The sequence below is a fragment of the Tachypleus tridentatus genome, chromosome 6, assembly GCF_004210375.1.
Source record: "Tachypleus tridentatus isolate NWPU-2018 chromosome 6, ASM421037v1, whole genome shotgun sequence".
Lineage (NCBI taxonomy): Eukaryota > Metazoa > Arthropoda > Merostomata > Xiphosura > Limulidae > Tachypleus > Tachypleus tridentatus.
The window spans coordinates 51102953-51116418 of NC_134830.1; the positions used below are offsets into that span (position 1 = coordinate 51102953).

At 33.2% G+C, this 13466-nt stretch overlaps 1 long non-coding RNA gene across 1 annotated transcript in view; it reads right to left on the reverse strand.

The window, feature by feature from the left end:
* Window positions 1-7147: 7147 nt before the first annotated feature.
* Window positions 7148-13466, reverse strand: part of LOC143252481 (uncharacterized) — a 53384-nt gene continuing 47065 nt past the window's right edge. The window contains exons 2-3 of the long non-coding RNA XR_013029011.1: window positions 10080-10230; window positions 7148-7402 (exon numbers count right to left, since the gene is read on the reverse strand). This is a non-coding gene — a long non-coding RNA (uncharacterized LOC143252481). The remainder of the gene's footprint in view (window positions 7403-10079; window positions 10231-13466) is intronic.

The following is a 13466-nucleotide window of genomic DNA, read 5'->3' on the forward strand; positions in this document are numbered from 1 at the left end:
TAACGTCTATTGTATACAGGAAAACATTTTGTTTACAGCTTTGGCTGATGATTTAGATGAACCTTCGCTACAAGGTAAAATGTTAGCAATTTGGAATGTCTATGACAAACCTCTATCCTAATCTTCCAACAATAACCACAGACTTAGCTTCCGGATCGTTACTTTTGTTCATAGAGACACACTTATGGACATTCCAGACACAGAATACCTAGATGTTTTCAGTTATCTAGGGTTCGGTGCCTCATATTGAAGGCATAAAAAGTTTTAAATGTCTTGTAACAGGATGGGTGTACAGTGTCAGACTCGTTAGTTTTGGTAATGTAGTCGAAGGTAAACAACTGGTACAAAAACTGTTAAACTGGGCCCAGATGTGTTCTATATAATCACCTCTACTTACTTTGCAATATTTCATGTATGCTGACGGTTGATATCCTTCTTTACCTAAAGCGAATAAACTTGCTTGTTAGGTTGTTTGATAACATTTACTACATCTATCAGTGTTAGACCTAGATTGTTTGTTTGTTTTTGAAATTTCGCGCAAAGCTACACAAAGACGATATGAGCTGGCCGTCCCTTATTTAGTAGTTTAAGACTAGAGGGAAGGCAGCTAGTCATCATCAGCCACCGTCAACTCTTGGGCTACTAGTTTACCAACGAGTATTGGAATTGACTCACATTATAACGTCCCCACGGCTGAAAGGGAGAGCTTGTTTGGTGTGACGGGGATTCGAAGCCGTGATCCTCAAATTACAAGATGAGTATCCTAACTACCTGGCTATGCCGGAAGACTAGACATGGAACCTAGATATAATTGTTTATCTACACAACGCTTGTATTTTAACGTTACGTTACATCTACATTTGTATTTCATAGACCATGTACTAGTAAAGTTTTTAATGTATGATTTTATCCAAATATTCACATTTCTCATGAAACACCACCTACAGGCTGCTAAATATATTTACAGTTTCTGAGATATTATAATGTATTAATGATATATATGTAATTAATTTGTTAAAGTGACTCAACACTTTCAATTTATAAAAAAAGTTATATTTTCATATTAGTGAACAACCGATCCTGTTTGACAATAAAATTATAAAACCATTAGGACAAACACGGTTAGTAAATTACCAGTAGTTCACAAATTGACAATAGTTTATATATTAATGATATATTTCAAATACTAGTCTATATTTTTAATTATATTTGTTGGCTGGGATGGAGTATTGTTTTAGATGGGGTTGGTTAGGTCTATATCAAAAAATGTTTCCTGTTCTTATAGCTTTTGTGGTTCAAATATCAATATTCGTGATGTCCTCCGGTATATCTTCAGATCTACATTTCTAAAATCAGGGTTTCGATTCCCCTTGCCAGACGCAGGAGATAGCTCAATATTCATCATAATTTCATTCTCCGGAAGAAAATACTTTAAATAGATTATGAATATGTTTGTAATTCCGTCAGTCACAACGACTGTCCAACAGTCCCATGTATGGGTTGTAGTTCAACTAGACAGAGGGCCAGGACTTGATTGTACATTGCACGTGTATAACAGAAATGTGATAGTGGCAGGAGCCACGTTATTCTACATGGAGACACCAACAAGGATGACCAAAGTTCAACCCTGTATTTTGTTCAACCAACAGCACCACAGCCAACTGGTATTATTACACGATTCAGTTCTAAACATTTAAATGAAAATAGAGTCATCGTTATTTCACTAATTTCTTCAATATGGCACAATAAATAAAGGCGGCCAGTTGCATGACGTCACGGGCATAACCTCTATAACGGTTTCGTTTGTTTTGAATTTTGCGCAAAGCTATACGAAAGCTAACTGCGCTAGTCGTCTTTAATTTAGCTGTATAAGACTAGAGGGAAGGCAGCTAATTATCATCACCTACCTCCAACTCTCGGGCTACTCTTTTACCAACGAATAGTAGGATTGACAGTCACATTATAACCCCCCCGCGGATAATAGGGCGAGCATGTTTGGTGTAACAGGGATTCGAACCCGCGACCCTCAGATTACGAGTTGAGTTCTTTAACCACCAGGCCATGCCGAGCCTCTTCTATAATGGTCTCGTACACGTTACTGTTACACCTATATACAGACTCAAGCCAGTCACAGTGACATCTATAACAGTTGGTAATATACCTTTTACCAACGTATCATTTTTAATAATTTGTTGTTGTTTTGCTGTAAATTTATCATATAAAACAAAGTATAACTAGAAACTTTCAAATTTTCTACCGTGAATACATCATGGGTTATTAACAGGTTGTTTGCTTACTGTGTTTCTTACAAAGATGTCTCCTTTAGTTGTCCTTAATTTTTGAAGTGATAGACTAAAGGGAAGGCAACCAGTCAACATTCACCAGCCGCCAGCTCTTGTATTGCTCTTATCCCACGGAAGTGGTCGTCACATTATATAGAGCTCTCACTGTAGAAATGGTAAACATGTTTAACGACGGGTTTCCATCCAGTGATCTGCAGATTACGCGATAAGCACCTTAATCATTCTGTTATGTCATGCGTCAGTAACAAATAAACATTTTCAGTAAAAAACGTGGAGTTTCGATTACAAGAACAACGATTAGCTGACCATTTTATATTTTAAAATTTGTTTGATAGATAAAGGGAGACAAACAGTGACTTGGATAAACAAATAAATATTACAATATATCATAATCAAAACATACAATTAAACTAATTGATCCTAACAACGAAAAATAAAAATGATATTAAATTTTATGATTTTTTTGTGTTTTACTTGGTGTAGAATCTGTAAAAAATAACTACAGTAAAATGTATCTCTACAATACAAATTAAATCAGTCTAAGTAAGTCTCGTCCGATTGTTCAGTGAAAAGCCTTCTCACGTTTTTTTTTTTTTTTTAGTTTTTCAAAGTTACGTTAGATCCACAGCGGCATGTCTATGGATTAATAACGCTGGTGGTGGGCAGCTGATGTATGCTTAACTACAAATAAAAGTTATATTGATTTTAAAACTTTAGGGGGAATTAAATTATTAGATACAAGCTTCGAACTGAAAGCATGGAGGAATGGATGGATATAAACCTTGTTTATAAAATTTGAAACACAGTAATGGTAGATATCATACAGCTATTGTGTGGTTCACGTATACGTTCTTCTATACTTCTATAGATAACCTATAATTGTTGTTGTTTGTTTTGGAATTTCGCACAAAGCTACTCGAGGGCTATCTGTGCTAGCCGTCCCTAATTTAGTAGTGTAAGACTAGAGGGAAGGCAGCTAGTCATCACCACCCACAGCCAACTCTTGGGCTTCTCTTTTACCAACAAATAGTGGGATTGAACGTCACATTATAATGCCCCCACAGCTGAAAGGGCATGCATGTTTGGTGCGAAGGGGCTGCGAACCTGCAATAGTCAGATTACGAGTTGCACACCTTAACCCACCTGGCCATGCCGAGCCTTGTTCACTTGGAGCTAAGCACAAAACAACACAATAGTCTATCTGTGCTCTTCCAACCATGGGTATCAAAACCCGATTTCTAGTGATGTGAGCCCTCATATATACCACTGTGCCACTGGGGGGACACACCTCAACAGACAACTAAAATACTCCAAGCTGATACCAAATTGTGCTAAAATGATGCACCAGTTATTGACTCTATCCATATATCACTTGATTCAGCTTTGAAACTAGTTCCTCAACACGTTGGCCACTTCTACTGAACTTGAGTGGACAAGACAGTATAACATGTCTGTATTTCACCAGTAAGAAAGGGTGGCTGAAAGCAAGTAAAATTAAGGTTGATGCACTTGAAAATTTTGCAGAAGAAGGTGGTTCATCTTCCATTAGTGACGAGTTAGCATCTCAAGCACTGCCTATAATAACAGTGTGAAAATGTCTGAAACTGATCTATTAGAAGTTGAAGTAAAGATGTTCCTCAAAAACAACACAACACTTCTAAAGCTTCTCACTCAACACAGGATGACTTGATGTAACACCACAAGAGAGCTGCTTTTGCTACACTAATCGATAAAAGTGTACATTTTACAAAACTCTTAATTTCTCCTCTTGGTGATAATGGATGAACAATAAAGGCAATCAGTTACCTCCCACCACACATCTGTAACCACAGGAGATGAACTGATCAGTTTAATGTAGATGTAAAAAGAGCTATAATTAAAGTAGTTCTTGTGCCCAAAAGTAATTACCTAGCTACATTGGGTGCACAGAGTTTCTGGTGAAATGTTTTAGAACTTAAAGAAACCAACACTTTTAAATTAGATGGAGACAATGAATAAAGTACAAAACTGAAGTTTATCCTAGTCGGATAAACATTTTTAGTGACACAGTTCATTCTTTTGGTATGTGAATAGTTTTATGAGTTTTGAGTCTCTGATTATTACCATGACTTGCTTATATTGTTTAAGTTTAAATATTTACAATATTATGAATTTATAATATACGAGTTAGTTTTTTTTTTGTATGTGCTTTACAATGCTATTTTGGTTAATTTCCAAATTTCTTCATATATATCAACATCGTATTGTTATTATTGGTACATGTTGCCAATGTACTGTCATAATGGATAATGTCTTTGGTAATAGCATCCAACTGCAGTGGGAATATCCCATCTATCAGTCAAATCCAAAGAGTGATGTTAATCCAGTTAGCTGTAATAGAAAATTATTAAAATGTCATACACAAATATGATGGTAGGGTATATATTTCCTTTTCTTTTTTTTTTTTGGAAGAGTGGAGATTGGTAGTACAATTTCTAAAAATATTATGGGGTGGCTGTTATTCATTTGCTTTCTACTTTTAGGTATGTAATGGTAACTGTATTCCCACAACTTGGTTTAGACAGTGAAAGACAGTAGAAATCAAAACATGGCATGTGTAAACACTCAGTTTTGTACTGTTACTTAATTTTTTATGATTTTCATGATGTTTGACTAGACTGACATTGTTTATTTGGATTATGTCTGACTGATGGGGTATACCCAATGCATTCAGGTGCTATTATTAAAGGCATTATTAATTATAACAATAAGTTGAAAACCTGAACCAATAATGATAATAAAATATTTAATACATTATTCCTCTATATTGCTGATTTAATCACTTATTAATATTGAATGCAATCTATAATATGTAAGTTATTTATACATACATGTAATGAAACAATGCCAAAAGTCAATTTCTTAATCTGAGGCCAAACAAAATCCTTTCTTCAAGTGTTGCTTCTGAAAAAGTTGGAAATTGCCCATACAGATACTTGAAAGAGTTAACATCTTTGTCTAACACCTTTATAAACTGGTCTATCAAGCCCACTTTTATCTGAAGTGGAGCTAATAGGACTTTCTTTGTGTAAACCAAACTTTCACGTTCAATGTTTTCCATCCTGCTGTCAGACCAGCTCCGGGAAGCCATTTCTTTTTTATCTGGTTCTGATTTCATACCTTGCTTGACCCATTTCACACAAAAAACATGGAAACTTTGTATAACAGGGTTGTTGATCCAACAACATTCAAAGGTCTTTTAGGTCTCCACAAAGTAACCAAACACATTCTTTGTATTTGACTTTATTAAGAAGTTTGAAATTATTTTATGTTTCCTTCAAGTGAACCAAATAAGTAATAGTAACAAATACATACATATATGTTACCACTGAGAAGTAGAGTACATTTGAGACTTCTGTTGGAGGAATCAATAAACAATGGTCATTCACTTAGTTCACAAACTTCATCTTCTAACATCAGTATTAATTCAGTGATACTGTTGTAATAAACTAGTGAAGCTTCCAGAAATTGGGGGAAAAATTTATTCCATACTTTTCATAAGAATGTTAACTGGTTTATTGCAACAATATTGCTGAATTAATACCAATAGTATGAGATGCAGTCTGTGAACCAAGAGAGTGGACATTACTCACTGATACCTTCAAAACAGGTCCAAAATGTGTTGTCCTTCAAAATAGTAACATATACGTATCTGTTCCTATTACTCAAGTTGGTTCATTTGAAGGAAACGTACAAAACTCTTAAACTTCTTGTTAATAATGGCATATACAAAGAACATGGTTGGCTATTTTGTGGAAACTTGAAAGTCCTATGAATGTTGTATTAAAAACCCAGTCAAAGTTTTCACATTTTTTGTGTGAAATGGGACAACAGAACATGAAATCAGCACTGAATAAAGTAATGGCCACACAAAGACATCTGGATACTAGGACTGAAAACATTAAACATGAAAGTCTGGTTGACACAAAGAATGTCCTATTACCTCCACTTCATATAAAACTGGGCTTAATGAATCAGTTTCTAAAGGTTTTAGACAAAGATGGTGACTGTTTCAAGTATGTTAATGGGTAATTTTCAACGTTTTCAGAAGCAAAACTTAAAGAAAGGATTTTACTTAGCCTCATATTACAAAAACTGACTTAAGATGAACATACTTTTAGGAAAGAAAAAAACCCCAAATCATGACAATATTGTAAATAATATGCTTGATAAAGTCAAAATGTTAGGTTGTAATAAGACCTTGTATGTTAATTTGTTATGCTCACACATACTGACTATTTCTCTAAAAATCTTGGTGTTTTCAGAGGAAAACGAGGTAAAAGTTTTGCCATTGAAACAAGATGCAATATCTAAGTCTTTGTTTGTTTGAATTGCACATAAAGCCACTTGAAAGCTATCTGTATTAACCATCCCAAAATTAGCAATGAAAGACTAAAGAAAATGCAGCTAGTCATCAGCACTCACTGTGAACTTTTGGGTTACTTTTTACAAAAGAATAGTAGAGTTGATTATAATATTAAATTACCACTTGGCTGAAAAAACAAGCATATTTGGTTGTACAAAGATTCAAGCCCACAACTCAATGAGTGTGAATTGAACTTGCAATATGTAAAACCATAACACATAGTTTTGAGATAAAAAGACGTAGATTCCACAAAAATATCAGGATGAATCAGAATGCATATCTGTTTGATGTCAACGTTCTTCTTTTTATTCATTTTTTTAACACACACAATAATAAAAAAAATGTTCATTGTGGTAAACAAAATAATAATTTGATCTGAGAAACAGGTTTATTTCTTCTTAATTCATAACAACATTCTTATGTGGTAGAGAAAATGGGCATTATTTTCAAAATCTATGAAACTGAATTATAGGAAACCAAGGCACACAATATACTACTGCTCTACAAGAAATTTAACAAACACAATCTGTTAATTTTCTTGTCCTAGAATGATACAAGTCTTCATAACAATATATTGCAACATGTATATTGGAATATTTGGTTTTTGAGCTATTAATGACTTTGACTGTATATCTGGTTATCACTGTAAGGGTTTGTAGTGTTTTCATTGGTCTGCTAATTCCATGAATGGATGCTGTGTGAAAAATAAAAAAATACATTTGTTTAACAAAAGTGCTTATTCTGCATCACACACATTTTGTTAAATTAGTCTCTCTATACATTACTGTGTGAAAGTGTTAGAACAAAAGAATATTTTATCATTCTTTCTATTTTATGGGCTAATTCTTCCATGCCATTACTGATTGTAAATTGAAACACTATGGTAATGACTTACTGAGGCAGGGTGAGAACACTTATTTTTTAGAATTTCCTATACTTGTACCATGGACATGTCATAAGGGTTCTCTTTGAATTAACATAGCGATCATCTATAGGGCCTGAAATAAGTGTCATGATACGATATGCAATGTCGTAACTATGTAGAAAGAAGTTAGCATATTGTAGCAGTATATGCTAGAAAGAATCAATTTAATAGCAATCCACAAATAAATTTTGATAAAAGCAGTAATAACAAATATATAACATTATCTTGTCATTCCACAGCCAAAAACGAGGAGAGAATTATCAGTAGAACAGAGAGTTTGCATAAAACCTTTTTTGTGATGCTAGTTGGACTCTCCATCTAATTGTTGCAGACTTGAAATGTTCCCTAAACACTCTCAAGCACACCCTAGGTAAAAGATACTTACTTCAATGTATAGCACCTGTGATAAAGCATGAGAGAGACAGTGTGATGGTTTGGGGGTGTTTTTCTACTGAGGTGACAGGAGATTTTTGCAAAATAGATAGAATAATGGACCAATGCAAGTACCACCAAATACTTATCTATCACAGTAAACCCAGTGGTTTGCAAATTATTGGTAATGAGTTCCACTACTAAAAAGATAATGATCCCAAACACTCATCCAACCTATGCAGAAATTACTTAGCTGAAAGATAAGCTGCTGGAGTCATTCAAATGATACAATGGTTCCCAAAGAGCCCTTATCTCAACCTAAATAATCAGATCTGGGAGTTGATAGATCAAAAACTTGACAAATTAAAAGTTACCTCCAATGAAACTTTATGGGAGTGTATTAGAAACATTTGGAGTAAAATCATAAAGGATACTTTGATTAAACATCTTGCAACAATGCCTGAAAGACTTTCCATGGTTATTGAAGCAAAAAGAGGATACAGAAAATATTCAGTGTTTGCTGAACTCTCACTAAATTCCTCTTGTACTAAATGTGAAGAATAATAAAATATTGATGTTTTACCTGTGATTTACCTTCACTGTTCTTTGAAAGTAGCATGAAATATGATCTTCGACTTTGTCCTAACACCTTTGCACAGTACTCTAGGGTGGACCTAACCGTAACTAAACATTTTTGCAGAGTAAAAGTTGATACTCTATGGAATTATGGATATTACAGAATAAATAAATATGAAACTATAAAATGGTGCCATATTAAACTGAAGTTTGGACATCATAAGATGAACAGTCAAGAATAACAATGAATTCTTACATTTAATGATACTGTTTTGTGGTATATGTTATTAAGATAAGAGAATCAAAGCAAACCAAAACAGTCTTGTAAAATAACAGTAATTTACACCACACCTTTAAGAGTTCAGAGGCAGTGTATGTTTTATCTACATCCACCTCTAGACACATCTCTAGGAAGTCTTGAAAAATCAGAGATAGGTTACCCTCATTCTCAATGTTTGGTTTCTCATTTGTTAATTTTAAATCAAGTACCTGAAAAAATGAGAGTGACTTAATGACTAACTCAATAACCTAACTTAACAACACAAAATAATTCTGATAATAAAAATATGCATGTATATATAATGAAAACAATTATATGTGTTAAACATTACAACTAATACTGTTAGTGACACTAACATTACAGAGATAGAATATACCTTACTTACAAAACACAAAAATACTATCTGCTTCATGCACTATCACTGAATCCCTGTCACTTGACAACCATGACATCAGCATGTACAAATCTTTAGATAATAATACCTAAATATCTCCAAAGGTATAACTTTACAGCAGCTAAGCACCATGAGTGAATTACCTTACATGTTACTATTTATTTGTAGATAGTTAACAAGATGGTAGTGATACTATGGCAGAAAACACTATAGTTTATGAATTTTAAAGATAACAGTATAATACATTCCATAACATCCAGTAATTAACTGTTTGTTATAGTATATAGTCTTTTCAAATGTTCATTGGTGCTGTTATCATTCTACTGTTTATCATTATCTTCGACAGATCTATATGTTTCAATAACATGAAAAGTCTTGTTTTTGTCTTTATTATAGTTATTCCCTGTAGTTGATGAAAGACATTCTGGATAAAGCAAACAATTGTGTTTTAAGGTACAAAAATGTAGCTTTTAAGAATTTGGGCTTTGTGAAACAATGATAATTTTTATGATTACCTTGATTAGAGAAACATTTGTATTTAACTAAAGCAAAGTATTAATGCACCAAAGTTATTAAAAGATCTTGAAATTGTTGGTGAAAGACTAAGTTTATCCACTGGAAGTCTCTTCAAGAATTATTAAATCAAATTTTTATATTATTGTTGTACCACAGTATTTAATTTTCTATCTTATTTAACGTATTTGTAACTTTTAAAACTGAAACAAATTACAAAAAGAAAAATTGAAGATATCCAAATAAGGAGAAAAATTGAAATTCAATCTGCTCTAACTCCTTGGCTGTAAATACAAGTTACTAACACCTACCACGTCAGAATTTGTAGGTTTGCCATTAACCATTTCAATGACTGTAATACCAAGGGTTCAGATGTCAACTTCCAGTTCGTACTCTTTCCCTTTTATTAATTCTGGAGCCATCCAGTGACAAGTGCCAACCAGTGATGTTTGTTTTTTCATTCTGGGGAGATTTCAGCACATAATCCAAAATCAGCTATGTCATAAAAAGAACCAAAAATAAAGTTCACGTGTGAGAGAAAAAGAAAGTAGAAATAACTTGTAAATAACTGATAGTTAGCCTTACAAAATTAACTTAACTCTAACTTAGATTTCTTCTGCTCCTATTGTAAATTTTAACTGTAAAATAGAAATATTTAATAATCTAAATACATAAATAAAACATGTCAGCATACAAAAAGTTGACAAAAACCCACTATTTATATATACATTTCTTGCTTTGTTCCAGAACAAATAGTTTGTAATAAAGTATTTTTTTGAAGTTGCTGGTGTTACAAAATGTGAAATCCAACCAAATATACAATTTGTTTTGTAATTATCAAATATCTAAAGCCAACACATATGAATACAGTCTGAAAGTGAACTTATAATCAGTGATGATGAGAAAACCCACTTGTAGAGAAAAATATATATGTAAAAATGGCTGGTTTGGGTTGAGAAAATGTTTTATGTAGAGGAGCGATCAACACTGAAAGTGAAATTATTTCCTTTTTGTAACCTATTTATCTCAGAACTCCTTTGCTTCCTCACATGGATTGTACATTTATAAACTTTTAGACATGAAATCAGAAAATAAACAATGATAATTTCTTACAACAAAGTGAGCTGGTAGTTCATTTGACAGAGATTGTACTGTTGTTAGCATGTATAGGTAAAACCTGCTTTTTGTGTCAAGTTGTAACCCTATTGATTAACAGCACAATAAGTAGCTGTGTTACATAGTTGGATTTATTTCATTATATGTTTACAGAATAAATCAAATTAAGATTTAAAAATATTTAGTATATTTTTGGTTGGGAATTCTTTCTTAATAACATTTTTCAATTTTGATATTGAAGTAAAAATAAAGAAATAAAAATCTATAGAATAAAATAAAAATATGAAATATAACACCAGTTAGTTAAGATAAATAAAAAAAACACATGGATATATCCTCTTAGAAATTATTGAAGATGTACTGAACATAAGAACTGGAAACATTCATACTTACATTTACATATTTTATGTTTTTATGTAAATAATCAAGTAAACCACTGATATCATTTGATGTTTCAACATGAAAAATGATACATTGACAGGTGTTCCGCTTTCTCGTCCTCATTCGGATTTACATGTTATATTCAGGGATGAAGGGAAGTCGTCAATCTTCTGTCTCTTTGGTTTGCAGTTATTGGTTGGCATTGTCCCACATCTTTCATTTTTTCCAATATTATAGGGTATTTACCACTCCTGCAATCTCCATATTGACAAGTTCCTTCAAGATTTGTTGTCCTCTATGGCTTTTCTTGACTGGTATCTTAATGTGATTCTCCACTGCTTCAATCAGCCTCCATTCAAACCACTTTCCACCTGTTCCAACTTTATTTTTTCCTTATCCTATTAACCATGGACGTTGGTGGTCTGATTTATTTGCTAGCGATGATTCATCATCCCACATATCTTCTCCTGTATCTGAATTGTTCTTTCTTCCCCAAAACCTCAATGGCTAGGGAGAGTAACTCCTTCTTTTCACTGATTTACCTTGTTACTGCTTTTCACGTTTAATGTCTGATCCAAAAATTCTTCAATGTCCAGTATGTGCTCTTCAATGTTATATTGCTCACAAGGTTTCCATCTGTGGTGTTCATTCCCGCCTCTCTATCCCTTTGCAACCATCCTCTGTTTGTGAGATTTCTCCTTCTACACTTATCAATTGAGTTTTACCTTTTGATTCAAATGGCTTATTTCTCTCTTTTGTTATCCTCTCGTACTTTGTTCCAAATGTCTTCTCATCAAATCTGATACCCTACTTTTTCTCTGGCATCTCATGATGGATGGGCTTAAGGTTGGGATAAGGAGAGGTCCATTCTTGGCTGAACTGTTGACATGGCAACTTGGATTATTTAAGTTATTTGAAGCATTGAGATATTAAAAGTGATAACATTTTACTTAGAAAAGATTGGATCATAAGATTAGGTGAGGTTTTAGACATATATTGTCTTTGTGAACATGAGCATTTCTAAGTATTTTTGGTTGTTTGTGACAGTTTCCTGTTAGCATAGATGTTATGAAGATGTTGAAACATCAAATGATATCAGTGGTTTACTTGATTATTTACATAAAAACATAAAATATGTAAATGTAAGTATGAATGTTTCCAGTTCTTATGTTCAGTACATCTTCAATAATTTCTAAGAGGATATATCCATGTGTTTTTTTTATTTATCTTAACTAACTGGTGTTATATTTCATATTTTTATTTTATTCTATAGATTTTTATTTCTTTATTTTTACTTCAATATCAAAATTGAAAAATGGTATTAAGAAAGAATTCCCAACCAAAAATATACTAAATATTTTTAAATCTTAATTTGATTTATTCTGTAAACATATAATGAAATAAATCCAACTATGTAACACAGCTACTTATTGTGCTGTTAATCAATAAATACCCTATGAGTGGTAAATACCCTATAATATTGGAAAAAATGAAAGATGTGGGACAATGCCAACCAATAACTGCAAACCAAAGAGACAGAAGATTGACGACTTCCCTTCATCCCTGAATATAACATGTAAATCCGAATGAGGACGAGAAAGCGGAACACCTGTCAATGTATCAATTTTGTTTATTTACCAAGGCAGTTTGTTGATTATTGTAGGGAAGAGAGGTAACTGAAGCCTGCAAAGAATCCTGTTCAAGTGTAATAATTATGAAAAGCTCACATATCTTCCTAATCAAAGGGGATTAGAGCAGCCATGCAAGACCACAACCACAAAAGCGATAGCTCCTCGTGACTTATAACAGAGGAAGCAGTAAGAATGCATTGAACTGACAAGTCCATTGAATGAAGTCGGAGAGCAAAAGGTTGGACCTATCTAAGATGGGTATTAAAAACATCCCAATGGGTCAGATATTTGGTATTTTGAAGGAAAGACGTCTCTAGTGTGATTAACCAGCCAGCTTGAGTTACCTTCTGGAGAACGTGAAGAGTACAAAAGACAGACTGCTGTTCAAACGAGCTAACAGTAACCAGTCATCAATATGATAATGAAAACGCATCCTAAGAACAGAGGGATGTCGAGGGAAACCTAGAACTATTCAATAAAAACATACGAGGCCAAATTAAACCTGAAGAATAGTGTGCAAAGCTGATAACTCACCCCTTTATGGATAAAGCAAAGATATGGTCGCAACTG